This window comes from Aptenodytes forsteri, unplaced genomic scaffold, assembly GCF_000699145.1.
Source record: "Aptenodytes forsteri isolate BGI_AS27 unplaced genomic scaffold, ASM69914v1 Scaffold81, whole genome shotgun sequence".
NCBI lineage: Eukaryota > Metazoa > Chordata > Aves > Sphenisciformes > Spheniscidae > Aptenodytes > Aptenodytes forsteri.
The window spans coordinates 4637636-4657393 of record NW_008795259.1 but is presented as its reverse complement, the minus strand read 5'-3'; the positions used below and the strand labels follow the sequence as shown (position 1 = coordinate 4657393).

The window sequence follows — 19758 nt, the reverse complement described above, 5'->3', positions numbered from 1 at the left end:
GCGGCGAGGCACGGCCGCTTGCAGGGGGGAGACGAGCCCGGCTCCACCTCACCCTCCCCGGCCTGCAAGCACCGGTCCAGGTGCGAGTTGATGTGCGCGCCTAGCAGCTCCCGCAGGCACACAGGGCACTGCACCAGCGGCCCCTCCTCGGCGCCCTCCATCGGCTCACCTCGCGCCGGAGACGTCGGGTGGGGCGACGCGAGCCTGCGGCGGGGCGCGGGGCCGCCGGCCCTCGGCACCCGCAGCCCTTCGGGAGCTGTAGTCTGCCCGGCCTCGCTCCCCGCCCCTAGTAGCGGAGGGAGACGGACACCATTTTCCCGCCCTGCAGGGAGCCTCGCTGGCTTCGAGGGGAGGAAGGGGACAACGTCCCCACGGAGGCCTCAGCGCCTTCCGCCCTGCGGAGGCTTCCGGCAGGGGCGGAAAGGCCCCTGTGGGCAGGTACCAATATGGCGCCCTGAGGGGGACCCGCCCTCTGTCTCTGTGCTCCCAGGGCATTGCGGGGCAAATTCCGCAGAGGCCCGTCCGCCTTTAGTTGTGTCTGTAACCAGTGCTGCTGTTTTTCTACCTTGAGATAAGATGTTGAAAAATCTATTTGGGATGCACAGTATCTCTGGGGTCTCTCAGGCTGTGATTCCAGGACAGTGTAGGGTTGTCACTGCCAGCTTTGTGGCATGCAGGTTTCCAGGCAGCACGGTGCCTCAGTGGGGTTGTGCAGCCAAGCCTGGGGAAGGGGTGGGAGAAGAGCAAGGCCACACTGGCCCCGTTCAAATGGCCTGAAGCACTGTGGAGCTACTTCAGGGTCATGCTGATCGATATAGTTAAGGTCTGTATATTTGGGGGTCCGCCAGGTTGTTCGTTGAAATATGTGAAAACTTCGTAGTAAGTTGAAGAGCTACCAATAATTTTTTTTTTTTTTTAATGAAGAAAATACATCTCTTGTATTATGCAGAGTGCAGGGCAGGTTGTATTTGAAAGAAAAGTGTAGTAAACGGTACCATTTGCATCCTAATTTACCACCTGAACTTGAGCCACTGGTAATTCTTTCCACATTACATCTTGTTTTCTTTCTTAAATTATATATTTAGGTTTAATTATATACCGTTACATAATCATTCCCAGCTTGTAAAATGCAGGTCAGTCTAATGTCAAGATGTACTGGGAGGTAAACAAGTCTGGCTGCTGGCTAATGGTACCTGTCCCCAGGCTTAAATTTTGAAAATGGCTGGTTTGCAGATGGCCAACGGGTCAGAAATAAAGTTTTTATTTGAATTGAAGATGGAGGCCAAAGGACTGAGTTTTGAGCAAAGTGCTTTATGGCCCATCATGTAAACCTAGTTCTGGCTGAAGGGGTTACAATCTAAAAACATGGTGAAAGAAAAAGGGGTTGTTTGTGGGTTGTTCTTTTTGGCTGATACCTATTTGCCTGCCCATTTCTATTTCTAAACATTTACTGTATTGTTTATAATGTACAATTGTATTACATTTATAAACATTTACTGTATTGTTTATATTTTTATTGTGCAAATTTATTTATTTTCTGCTATTGGGCAGAAAAGCAGTAGGATTGTAGGTATATACCCCCTGTGCATACAGCTAGGCAAGTTTTCTGTGTTTTTATGACGTGTGTGTGGTTTCTGAGCATGTAAGTGAAGACGTGGTTCATGAAGCAAACTATTTTACTTAAAGTGAGAGATTGGCTTGCTGAAGACAAACCAGAGGAAAGCATCTTCCAGGCCAAAGTTGGGGAATGTAAATGATGGGGGGAAGGTTTTCACCCTCCTTTGGGGGAAACGGAGCTCAACAGCCATTTGAACATTTTTTTTTTTTCCTTTTAATAAGGTGGAAGGCCATAGCCTCCCATTGCTCAGTGGCACATGACCAGGGTGGGATTGCTTCTCTAGGACTGTGGAGGAGGCACTTGCAAACAAATTTCGCTGTGCACACCTCAGAAACTTTCCGTTGTTTACCTTACTGTTTCAGGGATATATTAAGGTAATAATGGGGGAGAGGGCAATCACGTTTGGACTCAGTCCTAGTCTCTGCTTGGTAACAGAGCCCAGTAATACCTTCGGGTTTGCCGTCCCATTAATATTTTCCCAGATAACTGGCCCATTGGTCAGCTTGAAGGAACAACATGTCCTTTCAGTAGGACATGTCATTCTCATTAGATGGATGGCCACATTTGGTGATCATAACCTAGAGGATGTGCTCTTTGAAGAGCTATGAAGAGTCTGAATCAGCTTTCCCTGGTTGCAGTCTTGTCTGGACAGAAGTAGTCTTCACAGCCAGGTCGCTCTAAAACACTGTTGCATTTGAGTAGCTGGAGACATGGAGGCAGCGGGAGGGCATCTAGAAACATCATGTGTTTTTTCTGACGGTTTTGGAGTACGTTGTATCACCCCTTGGTGTCGAGTAGATCAAAGGATCTGTAGAATAATGGCTCGAAGGTTAGACTGAGCCCTTGTGGTATGTCGCCTGCAATTGTCAGTGCATTCAGGAAAACTGAAGAACCCTGCTCTTGAGAAATGGGAAGAAAATCTTGTAAGGTGTCCTTTCACTTGAAGGGAATGGAAAGGGATGTCAGTGCCATGAAAGCTGATGATAGAGGCTAGAAGCAGCAGACCTGGCATTTTTACATACCGGGTGCATGACTTCTTCAGATGATGAATGTCTTACAGTCCCATGCTGGTGTCCCTGCACCTCACGTATGTCGTGGTTTAACCTCAGCAGGCAACTGAGCACCACACAGCTGCTCGCTCACTCCCCCCACCCCCCGGTGGGATGGGGGAGAGAATCGGAAGAGTAGAAGTGAGAGAACTCGTGGGTTGAGATAAAAACAGTTTAATAATTGAAATAAAATAAAATAATAATAATAGTAATAATAGTAATACAACTATACAAAGCAAATGATGCACAATGCAATTGCTCACCACCCACTTTCCCCAGTTTATGTACTGAGCATGACGTCACATGGTATGGAATGTCCCTTTGGCCAGTTTGGGTCAGCTGTCCTGGCTGTGCCCCCTCCCAGCTCCTTGTGCACCTCCAGTCTTCTCAGTCAGTAGAGCGTGGGAAGCTGAAAAGTCCTTGACTAGTATAAGCACTGCTTAGCAACAACTAAAACATTGGTGTGTTATCAGCATCATTCTCCTCCTAAATCCAAAACACAGCACTGTACCAGCTACTAGGAAGAAAATTAACTCTAGCCCAGCCGAAATCAGGACAACATATTAACAGCGCGCTCTAGGGCTGCAATAACGTGGTAGTAGGAGTCTCCCTGGAAGGCTCATTTGCAAGCTGCAAGCTTGCACTGTCCTTTGCTGTCCATCATCTATAAATGTCACCACTAGCAAGCCACCTCCTGTGTCACACATGATAGCACGTGGCATCTTTCGCATCTGGGAAGAGTTTGGAGGGCTAACTATGGGCAGTGCAGTTAGTTGATGTAGGTATACATCTAATCTGTTGCATGTGCACAGATGTGGGGTCAAAACACAGGAACATTTTCTGTTGGAAGGTGTTCAGGTAAAAATAACTGATTTAATTGGGTCTCTGGTTGTACACTGAAAGCTGTTTCTCTGTGCTGCTAATGACTGTAAGGTTGTATATACATTCTTAATTATGCCATATAGTTTATGGTAGTTATGCAAGTTAAAATGAAAACCATGAGCTATGTAATGAGATTGACCAGATTCAGCTTTCTAGAGCTAAAGCATGAGCGCTGTGCTTTTGTAGCTGGGTTTCCAGTACAGTGAAGACAGGGTTGCAATAATAACAAGGAAAACATTTTTGTCCTCTATTTCCTGAGTCTACACAGAGTTGCTAAGTGAAATTTTAGAGTCGTTTCTCTTACTTTTTTAAAATTAGTCGTGCAAAAGGACATATTTTCCAAGTGTAACCAAGTGATTACTTGGGGGGGGGGGAGAACCCATCACCTTACTGTGGAATAAAAGCCCTTCTACAGAGAATTAATCAAACCTAACAGCTTGACTTGCAATAACTTTCCAGCCATTTCTAACCATTAGACAAGCCTCGATGATCCTACATCATATAAGTGCTAGGCACATAGTGAGGGCCTACAGTGGGAAGGAACTCAGCTGAGGACTGTGCTCTTCTGCAGCCTTCAACAGAGGGCCCGAAATCACCACCATTTTGGCAGTTACCTATTTCTGTGGTATAGGATAGCAGGAAGAGAGGGAAGGACTGTGTTCAGGCCTAAACCACTTTGTTTAATATCTAAAATCTTAATGGACTTAATAACTGGGTCCTCGCATGTCAACTTGCTGGAACTGCAACAGAGAGAAGGAGAATACATTGAGCAGCAGGGAACCACTGGAGTGGTTAAAAAGTGGGGAGTGACCCACAAGCAAGGTCTGCAAGCAACAGCAACATGTATTGATATGATAGACCTAAGTAGTTTCTATGAACAAATTACATTGGTCTTGTAGCCTGCTTGACTTATCTGGTGTTGAATGTAGATGAGTAGGTAGAAGAGCATCTGTGAACAGCTAGTGCTGTGAACTCTGTATTTGTGTATTGGTTCAGAAAGTATAAGGAGAGAGAGTTGAAATATAAAATATTGCAACAATGGCAGCATACTAAGGTAAAATGCATGAATAACACTGATGCTTCTTATTTGTCTTTCTTTTGTACAGCCGAGAAGGAGGAGAAATCAGAAGATATGAGTGTTCACTGGTTTATGAATCCAAGGTGGAGAGGAAAACAGACATTAAATTAACTGGGCATAGTATGAAGCTACTTAAGATTAACAGGCTGGAAGAGATCAATACACGATACAACAGCAACAGACTGGAAAAAACAACCTTTTTTCAGAGCATGGAAAAAATGGAGAGGACTAGAAGCTTTCAGGAAGAAAAATTCAGTGAATCACATCCTGGAACAGAAGATGAAAAGGTAACTAACTAACTGCATAATTAATTTTGTCTTCCCAAAGCACTGTCCCTTTCTTTTTTCAGCTAGTTAGAGTTTACTATGTGTGTTTCCAAGTAGAGTTGAATTTTTCATTATCATCTGTGAAAATGTATTGCAGCTGTGACAGACCAGTCAGCATCTTTTAATCTTTTGGATTCATAGAAGCAAGCACGTGTGTTTTTATTCTGGGGTTTATTTACAGCTGGACTTATATTCAGAAGTTGTAAAGAAGTTGTGTGGTTCTGCAGCTCTTCAAAATCAGAAGGTAAACATGGGTTTTGTTGGATTCATGTTTTGAAAGCATTTGTCCTATCTAACAGCTCTGGAGTTAGTGGGGACTGAATGAATCCCATGGAAAGAGCAGATTTCCCAGAGGAACTAAGGCAGCTTTATCCTTTGCTCCCCATTAACACTGGGGGAGCAGGGCATGGTTACATGCTGCGTGCCATGCTTGCACGGCCAAATGTTGTCTGTTGTATCTCTGTGCTGCACCTATCTCCAGTAAGAACGGTGCTGGGCATCATAGTATGGGGTCTCTGGCAGGAAAATGGCTCTGTGATCAGCCAAAATGTGTTTATAAATAGCAACACATTCCTTTGTATTATGCTTTTTCTGTGGGACAGGCTAGACAACCAGTATTTTTGTTGACACGTTATTTAGACAAGAACTAAGAAAATGTGCTTGCAATAGGGCAATGAGAAATGAATTTTACACACCAGTTTGTGAAAAGACTTGAAAAATTTGTGCTGTGGCTGTTTGTGTGCTGATTGTGCTGATATGGTAGAGCAGTTTTTCAACTATTCTGAATATTTTTTCGTTCAGATGATACCCTGAAACATTGGAGTAAAGTAAATTTCATGATGTTTTCATTTGTATTCACAACTCAAGAAGTTGAATTTTTGGTATTTCTTAATCTGCTGGGTCACTTTTGTACAAGATTATTCCAGTCTTCAGTAAGCTACTACGAATTTTACTTTGTAGAGAAAGAAAATGATCCATATATTAAACAAACAAAGCATGTCTCACATAGGTAGGATGTGTTTATTTTAGAGAGTTTTATTTAGTGCTACAGTGAAAATGAGAATTAAAAAAAAATAAATCTGGGTGGTTGGGGTTTGAAGGATGTTATTAGCTCTTTTAAGAAAGGTTTCTTCCAGTATGAAAATCACAACTTGCACAGGTGAGAAAGTAAAAACAGCTGTTGCTGCCATGTAGCTCTTCCTTTGTGTTTTGTCCCTTTAGGGTCAAGAAAAAGGCTCTGTGAGCTGCTTTGCCTATGTTAATGTGTCTTAGTTTGATGACAAATTGCAGAAAGTAGCTGAGGTAGGGGGATTTTCCACCACTTTTTGCTGCAAAAACTCTTGATGTTTGCTTCTTCAATCTAATGGTTGGAACTGGCTGTTAGGAATGCTGTAAGAAAAGGCAGGGAGAGTTTGGAGGTGCAGTAGGGGAGAAAGGAATAGGTTTAGAAGACGAACAGCTGGTGGCTAGTTGCAAGCTCGAGAAATAGCTCTGTATTCCCATTTTAGCTCATCAGTCTCCTGGGGACAAGACTTCAAAGGTGAAAGGCAAGTCCAGCTGAACTCTGGTAATATACCTCACTGGAATGAGGTTTCCAGATATGTAAACATTAGTTATATTTCTCCTAAGCTTTTACAAGCCTAGAAGTTAATTGCAAAACTTAACTTTCACACAAATTTTTTTGGAATTTCTCAATGGGTTACAGAATTGGGCCCTAGCTGTGCTGTTGATGAAAGGAAAACCAAGACCTTCCTTTGAAAGGTCTTAGCTTGGTCTGCTTGCCTGATGAACAGTTTTATTATACTGATCAGGAAAGGAAGGAAAGAAGATTGTGCTGGCAGGAAATACAGTAAACTTTGCTCAGATGTATGCATTTACATGTGTATGCTTATGGGCATATGTACGTAATTTCTGTGGATGAAGTCCTGCTCACTTTGAAAGCAGTGACAAAACATCTATTAGCTTCAATGGGAGGGGATTACAACTCAAGAGACCATTTAGAAGAGAGTGGTCAAACTGTGTACTTTCTGGAAGAAATAATTATTCTGAGACTAATTGGTTATAATTACAGAAGAAAATGATGCCCTTCCTCAAGGCAACTATTTTTCTGGACACATTTTTTATAAAATAAGCAAACACAATTTTCATCTTTCAGTACAGTATATTCTTGCAAAACCCCCCCCCACAAAACCCAATCTAAAAAAGAAAAAAAAAAAAGACTTTCCAGAGCCATTAAAAGACAACTATGGAAAGCAAACCCAGCAATTGTTGACCATCAATTATGAATAATGACTTTACAGTGTAATGTACTGTATGTCTTGGTGCTGTGAACAAGCTGTGGTGTTGCAGTCCTCTAGATGGCACTCTTTGCCACACCAGCTCTCCACCAGCTCTTGGAGAGGATGACTCAAAATAACTCATGGCAAAACTGCTCTTTACCTGTTTTACATGTGCTTTGTTCAGAATGTCCTCTTGCCCCCCATTTGTACAGTAGGCAGCACATGGCTTTGTGTCTTGGCTAAGTTTTGTCTTCAGGAATGAACACAAAGTTTTGCTTCAGGTGATACATTATCAAGCGAAAGACATTTTGTTTTATAGGAATGGTTTTCATGTGTGAGAATCAAATGAAAAAAAAGAATAAAAATCCACATCTGTCCTTGACCCATTGCACTGAACAGCCACACCAGAGGGTTGTGCTGGTCCAAGGGACGGGGTGGCACAGGGTGGGAACAAGCAGCTGTGAGAAGGTAAAACCACCACTTTTGACAATGTTGGTTTTGACAAACCACCAGCTTATGCAAAGGTAAATTGATTGTGAAACTAGCACACAATTTACCCAGCTGCATTAGCTCCCAGTGAGCTCCACATTCCCCACCTAGGCTGCTTCTGATGGCCCAGCCAAAGCTGCACGCTGTTGGTCAGCAAACCCGCAGTCTCTTCCTTCTGGCTCTTACCTGGTAAATGATGGGTGCGAGAATGCAGTTCAAATTGTTCAATTTTGAATCACTATCTGAAATTAGGGCACTAACTCCCTCTCCCCAATGACTGTTGAGTTTTAAATACGGTAAAATTATCTTCTTCAGGGTCAGTGACTTGTTTTTAAACCCTGGCTCCATGTGTGCAGCTTGATTCGTTTCTATGAGTGGCATTCAGAACTATAGAAGCTCCTAGGCTCATATTTACCAAGTTAGTAAGCAAAGTAAGACTTTGTCATTTGCAACTTACTGTTGTATAAGCAATAACCTCTAGTAGCTTTACTGCCCTTGCTGTCCTCCTTGAAAGAACAGAAGTGGCAAGAAGCAGAGCTGCTCTTTCCTTACTGCCGTATTTCAGGGCTTCTGAATCCTGCTCTTTTAGGGAAACAATCGTTTAGTAAGGATTAAACCTCCCACTAGCTAGTTTTATTTGAATGGATTCTTGCTATGCCTGTTCATTTTGAAGTTCTGGAGACATTTGGAGTACTTTCAGTTCAGAACAGGTGTTTGTTTTCTTGATTTTTAGGGTTTTTTTTTAACAAAGGTGGAAAAAATACTTCTTATTGGTATTTTGTGTCTTGAGTTGGCAATACAATTTTCCATGCAAAAGTATCCTTTTGATGATATTCTGAAAACAGTTTAAGGACTAACTTTTAAATATTTAGCCCAGCTGGAACTGTTGGATGTACTCAATATTTGGTGTTCAGTTAAGCTGGGCCTGGGGATAGCTAATTGTCCTCTAATTCCTTGTCTGCAGTCAGAATGTGATCAGCCTTGTCTCCTTTGAGCTTTCTTTCTCCCTCTTGACCACCGCCACAATTTCTCTAGCAGTTACTTTCTGCAGCCTCTTATTTGGTGTTCAGTTAAGCTGGGCCTGGGGATAGCTAATTGTCCTCTAATTCCTTGTCTGCAGTCAGAATGTGATCAGCCTTGTCTCCTTTGAGCTTTCTTTCTCCCTCTTGACCACCGCCACAATTTCTCTAGCAGTTACTTTCTCTGCAGCCTCTGTGTTGGAAACGATCATGGTGGTAACGATACCTTTGCAAGTTCCTTTTTCCAGGGGAGGCCCGAGTCACGGCAGTATTTTGAACAGGGAACAAAATGATCACTGTTGCATAATTTAACCCAAAATAACTTTCCTCTGCCCCCAAACACTGTTCAAGATACTGATCTAAATATTTTGACAGAAACCTATTTCTTGTTTTACAATTTTAATCAAGAATGACTCTTTTAAAAATCCTGCAAGGGATTCTGTACATTTGCAGTGAGACTTCTTAACTAATGAAGAGACCAAAACACTCAAGGCTTTCTTCAGCCTTGAAATCAAAGCACCCTGTCTATAGCTTGGCTCGGTATGGTCAGAAAAGTCTAAGTGGACTTCAGCCAAGTTTGCGCTCAGTTTTTTTTACCAACCTCCTTTTCAGCTTGCTTGAAATGCTGTCAGCAGGCATTGTGTTGCCAACCTCAGCCTGGTGCAGCTTTACAGAATATCCTTTCTGCGGTGCACTCTTCAGGTCCCGAGTTCATGTCACTCTGTTGTCATGTGGCAATGTGTGTGATTCCGTGATTTCAGGCAGCTTTGTTTTACTTAATGCTCCCAGTTCCCATTCTTGTGAGAATATATGTCTGTCTGTCTCAGAAAGAAAGAGAGGAGTATCAAGGTTTCCCAGTTGGAAAAAAAACACAACTAAATCCACCCTCCCCAACATATCAACTACATAATAACTCAAAATGTGACCTGAGAGTGCTCTGAAGTCTCAGAAGCCAGAAGTTGACTAAGGAAAGGACAACAGTCATTGTAATTTTTTAATCTCTTGACTTTTTTCAAATGATGTCATGATTTTTGTAGTCTGATTTGTGAATTTTTAGTACTTGAGATTTCTGGTGCTCATATTTCTCCACAGCCAGAGGGAGTGTTTTAAATTCTTTGCTTATTCACCTCCAATCAGATAAATACACAAGCAGAGAAGAAATGGCACTGTTTCTTCCTACTGCTTCATCTTCCACAATGACTGTTAGCGCTCTGTAATTATGGGCACCTGTTGCACAGAAGATGTATAATCCTTATATATAAGGATTCCTTCCTTATATATAGACCTAAGACCTCATGTAATAGTTCTTCACAATTCTTATATGTATCCTTATATAAAAGACAATAAACCATGACATGCTTTGTTCCTCAGATTTTTAGTTTTCTATCTCTAGAAGTAAAACAGCTTCCCTGGGCTTATAATGGAGCTGAGAGAAGGACTTTTTATTAAAGTTGCTTACCATTTCCAATTTTAAGATCCTGTTTAAAAATTTCCCAGGTTTTGGCTGCTCAAGCCAAAATTTTCCATGCAGAATTTGCATCACATTGAATTGCTTGGGAAAATTGAGCAGAAGCAGTCTATCTGTTTCTGGAAATTTTAGGGGAAAGAAGTTACCTTGATGATATTGAAAATCTCACATCCATGTGGTTAAAATTATGGGGCACCTCCATCCTTTGGATCAAGGACTTGATGGTTGGCAGGTGAGCAGATGCTGGATATGAGATGGGGAGACAGCTAGGATCCACTTTCTGGTTTGGATATGGGAGCAATGTAGATAGACTGCAAGCGCAGGAACAGAAGGGACTGCAGACAATAAAGCCATAGCATTTCAAACTGACCTTCCTGTGCATGTGCACTATGACACATTTTAAGTGATTGTCTTGAATTTTGCTCTTTGGGTATTTTTTTTCCATTTCTTGGCTATTAAAAGGGAAAAAAGATGACCGGTGGCCTGAACTGCTAACTGCAAAGGGATTGCGCTAACATTTTGCTTTCATTTGAGAAGTTCTGGGATGTCAGAGTAATTGCCTTTCAAGTCCATGCAACACACGTCTCATGTGTAGATCCCTGCACCTGTTTCACGCTTGTCAGTAGGCCATCACTTCTTTTCCTTATAGGTTCAGGGAATGTGTTGAAGTGTGAGATGGGATCCTGCTGCGTGTCCGATCCTTGTCTAGCTAGGTGGTACTTACAGAGCTGGGCAGGGTTTTGAGGGTGCCTGCCAAATTGCATCTGCTAGAGCAGGAGAACCAAGTTCATCAGCTGATTAAAAATAAAGGAATGGATCTACCCCTGCAAAGAAATGCTGCCTGGATTGCAGGTAGTTTCTGCCTTTTGGCTTCGTACCTCTGGCACACCTTGTGGACTGTGTTAAGCTATGGAAGAAAGAAAGAAATCCCTGCATCTGGAAATGCACAGGTAGTAGATATACTTCTAGTAAGTTAGATATATTTCCCTGATCAGTATCGATATTGTTTAACTGGATGAATGCTGCTTGTGTTCAGATGTAGCCAGTTAAACCTATCTGTTCTTTCATGGAGCGGCACATATTCCTCTCTTTTACGAGAATCTCTCTGGCAGTAAATCCTAGACAGTTGATGTGCTTTTCACGAGGGTGCATCTCTCCCCTTGCTGTCGGAGTGCTTTGTCTTGCCATTAAAACATGATGCATCCTCTAGTGACCCCTACTGGGTGCAGTACAAGGGACTGCCTCAAGGTTACCCTGTTTCGCCAGGGTGGGAGCAAGGTTGCCAGCCCTTCTTGTTGTGGGACTCGGAGATCCCCAGTAAGACTCATGCCCATTATTTTCCTGTTGTTGTCAAGTGAACGTAGCATTGTCTCCGCAAAGAAGTAACATCGCCAGATGTTGCAGTCAAAGATAGTATTTACGTTTGCTGTGATTTCCCAGAAAGTCATACGGTGCTGTGACGACCCGTTGTGTTTTGACTCAAGAGCTTTTAGAAGAATTCTTAACAGGAAACATTGCTTAAGCAAAAGAAATGGATGAGTTTAGAAAGGCAAAAAGGAGGACACTTGTTCTAAAGTAGCTCCAAGGTTGTAGATTGCCAGAATGCTTAGGATTTTAATTAGTTTGCTGCAAATGAAATTTTTCTTTCTTTCTGTGAAGAGATCCACCTGCAGAATCTCAAAACTGATTTCATGTCAAAGGTTTGAGATCTGAAAAGTCTGCAATCTCACACTTGCATATTCTTCTAGTACTGTTAGCCAAAAGAGCCATGACCTAATGTGAATATATAACAGAGTTTTTCACACATTGTGTGAGGAGCTTGCAGGACAGTGATAAGGAGAATAATTGAAATATTACTATAGAATTGTGTGTTTCATGCAAGACAGTCAAGAGTGGTAAAGAGAATATAATTAATAGAAGTAAAAAACATACTAGCACTCTGTTCTTTACAGAAAGTGGTTTCTGTTGATTCACTGAAAATAAAAAAAATCAAGTCTGTGGTTGGTGGTTTGCATTTTATCTCTGATGCAGACTGAAGCTGTTACAGCACTCGCAGATGAGCTTGAAAAAAGATCCACTTTTTTGTTTATGCCTAGCTCACTAAGGTTTTGCATTTTTTCTTGGGTGAATTGTAGTTTGTAAGGAAAAGAAGTTCATTTCATTCCACTGTCCTATTTTTATTGCACTTCTACTGTTTTGCTACTGTCAATTTATTTTACAGTTTTTAAGACCTAAGGCCGGTGTATTAAATGATATTTGTTAGCAAGAGAACTGTATCCATTGCACTGCGAAGAAAACAGATTTTAAAATACCCAGTGTTAAGACTACCAAAGATTGCTTTCTAGTCCTTACCTGCACTAAAGTTTTTTTTTTCCTGAATTTTGCATAAGTCAGTGACTGTCAGAGCTCTTTGCCAGTTTTTGTTGCACGCATCGTGAACCCACTTTTGAAATTTGGAGTGGTAACATCTGTCAGACATTTGGGTTTTGATTGCTCTGCATATAAGTTACGTTTGTTCTTTTGAGTTAAAAGGTCTCTCATGAAGTGCAAGTTTCCCAGGCTATCTCGTAAGTCCTCATACTTAGAAAGGTGGCATGGACTCAGAAGTATTTCAAGAGCAGGGCAAGTGTCCTTGCCGGGGACTGCCAGTAGGGCTGTGCTCGTGCAGGGACTCCTGGATAATCTGAATCCTTAGTTTTGGGAGGAAATGAGCCAACAGCAGCCTGTGACCAAGATTGCTGTGTCATCTCAGGACCCCATGGCATGTCCACTCCAGACTCATTCTTCCCCCTCTCTTTCTAGAGAAGTATTGTTGTCAGCTGCAAGTAAACTGTTCCTAGAGCTCCCTTGTTCCTCTGCATGCCGATAAGTGTCCCGTAGCCCTCAAGACCTGTGAAGGTTTGGACACATGGCTGGTGTGATCAGAAAGGCTGGTGATCTCTACCAGAGTTCATATTTGAGAATGGTACTCTCCTTGAACTCCCAAAGTGAGGAGAGAAGGGGGATGGGTTCTAAAGAGCTCTATGGGTCTTGCTCACTTTTCTGTCGTTCTGGAGAAAATGTGAGTTTGGCTTCCTAAGGGAGTGTGAGGGAACAGGGCTGCCCTTTGGTCATGATGCTTCTTCCTCAAAGCAGCATTAATCGAGAAAGACAATTTAGAGCTGTAACAAGTAACTTTCAGTAAATGCATTTTCTTTCTGTATGTGATACTACAGCAGAATACTACTGCCAGTGGCAGGGAACTGTACTTCTAGTAAGCCTGTATCTGTTCAGTGGGTTGTAAAGGGCCTTTGGTAATAATTATGTGTGTTATTATGAGCAAGCAGAGACCCTAACTGAGATTGTGTGAGGCACAGTACAGGTTGGATCCACTCCACAGAATCCATTGTCTGAACAGCTGGGTAAGGGAGAAGTAAAATGAGAAACAGGTACAGAGATGGATGAAGAGTCTCCTAAGGTCATGCTCTCAGCCAGTGACATCTGTACAGAGACATCTGTAATATGGAAATGAAATTGCTGATTCTCTGTCTAGTATCCTCTTTACATAGCTATATGCTGAGATCTGAGGGGAGGCATGCCTCCGAACTCTCAGCCTACTGGATCCCAGCCATTTCATGAATGCTGATTACTTTGCAAAGGTCCTGCACACCATTTGGTCCAGGATCTAAAATTTCAAAAATCTGTAGCAGCTTCTAGATGTTTTCTTTATTTTTCTGGTGTTCATTTACATGCAATTCACTCCTTCCTTCCCCAGTTCATTCTCCTTGATTTTTATTTAATCCTATGAATACCATGGTGAGAAGTTGGTCATAACCTTTGGAATATGTGACTGTTAAACCATACAAAAATCAGATCAGTTTTGATACAGCAAAGGCATAGATATTTTATTTCAGTGTAAAAAATGTTGAATCTTATCTGTTTAGAAAAATACCTCCTTCCCTTAAAAACTCCTCTTTGACCTTAGATGCATGGCTTAGCAAAGAATTCTTTTGGCCATGATCTTTCAAAGGTGTCTCATTACAGGTTACCTACCCAGCCAATTTGTAATATATACGGAGGTGCAGGGAGATACATCCAGACCGTCCCTGTGACCTTTCTCTTCTGGCACCCTTATGCAATGTCTAGTGGACACATTTAGCAGAAGTCACGGTGCGGTAAAAGTGACTTTCCAGTGCTGAGTGCAGCATGAGGATTCCAAACAAGGGCCCTTGCATAGGAGAGGTCACATTTCTGTCACCTCGAATGGAAACCTCATGTGTAATGGGCATTTTGAGGAGTTGAGGATCTTCATTTTTCCACTTATATGGACAATCCAACGTAATTCCTGGTGTTTGGTCTTTCTCTGTTTGCTGAAAATGGTTTATTTTTCACTCTCGAGTTAAACAAATCCCTTAATTGCTTATATTGAAAACATAACTGTTTGTTAGGCATGCATTGTATAGTATATAAGGGTGGATTTTTTTAAGTACTATGTGGTCAAGTACTTTTAAGTGCTTGATTGACATTTACAAATGAAATTCCTGAGAGGAAAATTAAAATGGGGTTCTATAATATGACCTTATGTTAAAGAAAGCACACAGGATGTTGTTATAATGCATGTAAAGGAATTTGTTATTGATACTAAAAAAAGAAGAGAGGGTATTTTTCCATAGCTGCTTGTCTTCAAGGCTAACTAAGCAGACATACTGGTACAGAAGATCTCCCTAACTCCATGCCTGGACTAAACAGTGATAGAGCAGATACGTGGGCAGATAGGTTTAATTTCAGCTATGACCCTATCTAGTTATGAGCCTGTTTAGTTGACCTCATATCTTAAATAGTGACTGTAGTTGAAGACGATAGGAGAAAATTACAGCCTTTTATCTTAACTATTGGCAGTGAGACAACAAGGTGCAAGATGATTTTCTGTTGACCTTTGACGATGCCACAGCCCTTAATATCATCATTACATTTTAAAGGACATGTTCACCAAGAGAATCGTTGCTTTTGTCAAACCAAACACTTTCTGCTGTCTTTCTGAAATTTGTGGTAGACCCATGTTTGATAGTTCTAAATCTGGAGAAATTGCCTAAAGCCTCTTGGTCCTGCATGTTTTAGACCATCCCAGAGGCATCCTAGGTCTCCTGTTTATACCTACCCTGTGTATTTCTTCCAACTTGTATGTTAACAGAGCTTCATTATGGTTTCATAAGAAACCTATTCTGTTCTGTAAGAACAGAAATGTACAGTATGGAAATGTAGCTTGCTGGTGAGGGCATCTAAAGAGTTGGAAGGTCTAAACGTAAGTCCATATAGCACCACTAAAATGGAAGAATGAACAAAATTCAGAAGATTAGGACAAATGAATCAGACAAATAGACTAAAACTGTTAACTTATGGTTCTATAAAGAGGTATTTTTATTTTAGTCACTTCTAATCCTCTAAGCTGTCCTTCTTTTGAGACAATATTCTAGCTGCTAAAAGGCAGATCTGTCTCCCTGTTGCAGCTTTCCAGCACTACATCCAAGGTCTGTATCTTTAAACTCCATTGTGTACGCGCTTCATTTTTAGTTGTAGAGTAACTCACTGTCTGTTAAAATAGAGACACATGCAAAGGTATGGATTTATCCAAATACTTAAATTGCCCAGGTTTTTGAAGGCATTTTCTCTTCATTGTCCTGATTCCACACACAACTACTACCTCTCCTGTCATGGTAGTTACCGGGTTTGTTAAACACAGTATTTACAGCACTCTACTTGCTGTAAGCAGAACACCTTGTACACATGATGCTGCATAATTCAATACGTATTACAAATCTTTATAATAAAGTTGTACAACAAATATAAGTTGTAAATTCAACTGTAAGTTACTTATTAAAAATTGTTTATGTTTACCAGGCAGCTACTCCGGAGAACAAGCATGAACATCTTTAGCTAGGAACTCATGGTTGGAATTCCTAACAAGTCAAAGAGATTTTATTTAATGATTTTCTTAAAGAATCCCAATGAAATATTTTCTGGCTGCCACCAGTTGCCAACAGATGGATTCAAAATGTTTGTGAGGGCTAGTATGGGACTTGTAAAGAAAGCTTGTGTGATGCCTCTTTGCACTATTCATGGCGCACACCTGTGCTGTACGTGGTCCCCCTGCTTCATTAGCAGTAATTTCATGCATGGTTAGATAGTTCAGGAGGCCAGCTCAGGATGAGCATTTGCTCCTTATGTCCTCAGGCAATACAAAGTTTCACTGCATTAGAGATTATTTATGGACACTGTGAGTGAGTGACAGTTGTCACATCAGAGACTTGACAGTCTAAGTAGGCAGGCCGTTACAGAACTGTATGGAGAAGCAGGGGCTCAGAGGGATGAAAAGAAGCACCCAAGGTCACCCAGCAGATCTGTGACAGAAGCGGGGCTATAAGCCAGATTTCTGACTTCCAGGACAGGGCCTGAGGCATACTACTACAGCAGCGTGACACCCTTGCAATGAAAGAAATGTCTTCCTTATCACACCTGTTTCTTATATCTGGAATTGTATTCTCTGACACACGTTGTAAGAAAGCCTTCATGTTATTAGCTAGCAATTGCCAAGTGTGTGGGAGATGATTTTTTTTTCCCCCACAAATTCTTCAGTCATCTCCATTTCAGCATCATGTGACTGTGGTAGAGAAAATTGGCTTCTTAGCTATCTCTGGGTTCCAAAATCAGTGGAATACTTAATTGAAAGAATATGGGTGGGCAATAATGATTTAAGCTCTATTTCCAGATCTGCCAAGTCTCCCATAGTTGCCAGGATCTCCTGCATCTGGAATCATACTCTTAATGTATGCAGTGTCTGGAACTATGAATGGTTTTCCAAAATCTTCAGCAGACACCAAAGAAAAAATTGGACTCTTAAAAATAAAAAAACCACATTATCTTTCACTTACATTTGACTTTAGAAACTGCATTTTGTGTTCTAGCTTGAAAATCATAATAATTTATAGGGACCCATCAATGCAAGGAACGTCAAGAAGAAAAGTGCATGTCTGTAGTGTTATATACAGGTTTCATCAGCATGAATTTGGAATGGGAATTAATTTGAGTGTCAAATGAAACACTGAGGTTTATGCCAAATAAACATTTTATAGAAAAAAAAAAAAACCCAAAACATTGCTTTGGAGCATCTCTCTATCCATTGTTCAATATCTGTCCTGTTTTTTTTCTTCTCAGCTTCTAAAGGCATGCTTCTTTTGGTCTTTGTGGTACTCCACTGTAGTCCAAAAGAGTCATTCAGTATTAGAAAGAACTAGATGACACTAAAGCATAGCTTTCCAAACTACATAAGACATTTAAAGTACTGCTATCTGTTGGTCAATTATAATTGCAAACAAGCAAGTACTGTTTGTTCAGTGGAAAGCTGAGATTTTTCTACCTTCCTGTGAGCTAAAATGACATGCTAAAGGATATGGCCAGAGATGCTTCACCATGTGGGTGGTCTTGGATGACACATTATTGACAGTGAGTCTATTCACATGCTTGAAGTTAAGCACGTGCTGAAATGCTTTATTAAATCAGGGTTGTTAGCTATTATGTATTTGTTTACATGGAGGTTGTCTGAGCATACATCCAGTAAAAAGGCAATTACTCTTTCAAGGAGCTCATATTCTATGTGTAAATAAAAACAAAAGGAGAATGACACAACAAAGCAATGAAGTTATTGTTCAGTAAACTTGTCTTTGTAGCTAGCCTTTGCTTAACCAGTATAATGCTTTAATCACATCAGAGGATTTTTTCAAGCTTCATTCTGCAGGGTTTGGTTTTTGTTAGGATTTTGCTGCACCGTGGATTGTGTGATAAGCCTTCTGTTGCTGATTCCTTGAAATAGATTAAAGTGCAGAAGAATAAAGGGAAAGCTAAAAAATGAATTGGAGGAGCGAAGAAAAGCTGGCCCCTTTTTAATTTCTTTTTAAATTGTCAGAGACCCAGATTGCTTCTCTTTTACAGAAGTTCTCCATTTAGATCAAACCAGGCCAAACTCCTTTGGAGTTATTCTGGTTGACACAAGCCAAGAATTGGTCTGCTGTGTTTCACTGAGCAGAAAATAAAGAAACCTGCATTAGAATGATTCCCTCTCCCCACCAAAAAGTGGAATTTCAGTAAATAAAATGTGCATTTCACATAAAACTTGCCCAGCTGCCACTGATTCATTGTCAGGATTGTAGTCAAATGGGAGTTTCGGTTGTATCCCTGAAATGTAAATTCTTTGGTTTATGAAGTGGATTTTTTCCTTTGGAGTTATTCTGGTTGACACAAGCCAAGAATTGGTCTGCTGTGTTTCACTGAGCAGAAAATAAAGAAACCTGCATTAGAATGATTCCCTCTCCCCACCAAAAAGTGGAATTTCAGTAAATAAAATGTGCATTTCACATAAAACTTGCCCAGCTGCCACTGATTCATTGTCAGGATTGTAGTCAAATGGGAGTTTCGGTTGTATCCCTGAAATGTAAATTCTTTGGTTTATGAAGCTGGATTTTTTTTTTTAAGCCATTGGGAACTAGCCGGGCTCATTTCTCTTTATTCTTTTCCAGTGCTTTCATACTTATTTTCCCTGAAAGTCACCCAACATCTCTGTTTTGTGAACATCAGCTGTTCCCTGTGATATTCGTATCAGTAGGACTCCTAGAATATGGGAGACAGGAACTTGGACTGACATCCCTTTACTGTCTGAGCATCAGTTCAAAATCTGTAATGTATATAGTATATAGGCACTGCTATCTGATTGAATGGGGTGGGCTAGGAATTGTTTCAAAGAGTGTTCCCAATAATGGTCATCTGAATGCAATGAAAAGGGAGAAGAAAATTGCATTCAGATGAACTGTGATCTATGGATTACATAGGATGTAAACCTTCAAACCTAGCAGGCTTATGTTTTTATTAGGAACTGTTGCCAAACATTTGTCTTTTTTTAAAGATCCTAATGCAGATAATCCTACATTTGTTTTCTAAAAAAAAACCCTGTGATTTTTATGAGCTGCAATAGTAGGTCTCCCATTGTGTCCCCTTCACCTTACCTGTTGTTAGCTTGCTGGTGTTCAGGAAGAGTGTCTGCAAGACCGGTAAGAAAGGCAGGCTGACAGGTGCAAAACTGGTCCCTGTGTATACACAGGCACATGTCTAAACTCTCAGCAGTCTGCCAATTGCTCTGCTTGGAATAGGTTGGAACAAGAGTACGTCTGTCTCCAGCAAAGAGAATTCCTCACTCATTAGCTACAGGTAATTTTCAAATACTCTGCAAGTGATATTTCAGTTCTGTTCTGTCTCACCCCAAAATGTGGATCCTACATATCTTGTGTACAGTGTATTTTTTTCTTTTGAGGGACTGATAAAGAGCAGCTACAGTTTACAGTGACCTCCAGTGGTGAAAAACCTTTCTGGAAGAATGACATAGCTAATATCCCAATTTTGTCTGAAAGTCATTCCTTAGAGGGTTTAGGTGATGCAGGTTTCAGTCCTATAAAGCATATTACATTCAGATTTATTTATCATGTTTTGAGCCTTGCTTCTGATGTTGCTTTTTAAAAAAATCTTG

General features: G+C 41.1%; 1 long non-coding RNA gene across 1 annotated transcript in view; it reads left to right on the top strand.

Moving 5' to 3' along the window:
* Positions 1-4799, top strand: part of LOC103898827 — a 16255-nt gene extending 11456 nt beyond the window's left edge. The window contains exon 2 of the long non-coding RNA XR_657569.2: positions 4656-4799. This is a non-coding gene — a long non-coding RNA (uncharacterized LOC103898827). The remainder of the gene's footprint in view (positions 1-4655) is intronic.
* The last annotated feature ends 14959 nt before the right edge of the window (positions 4800-19758 follow it).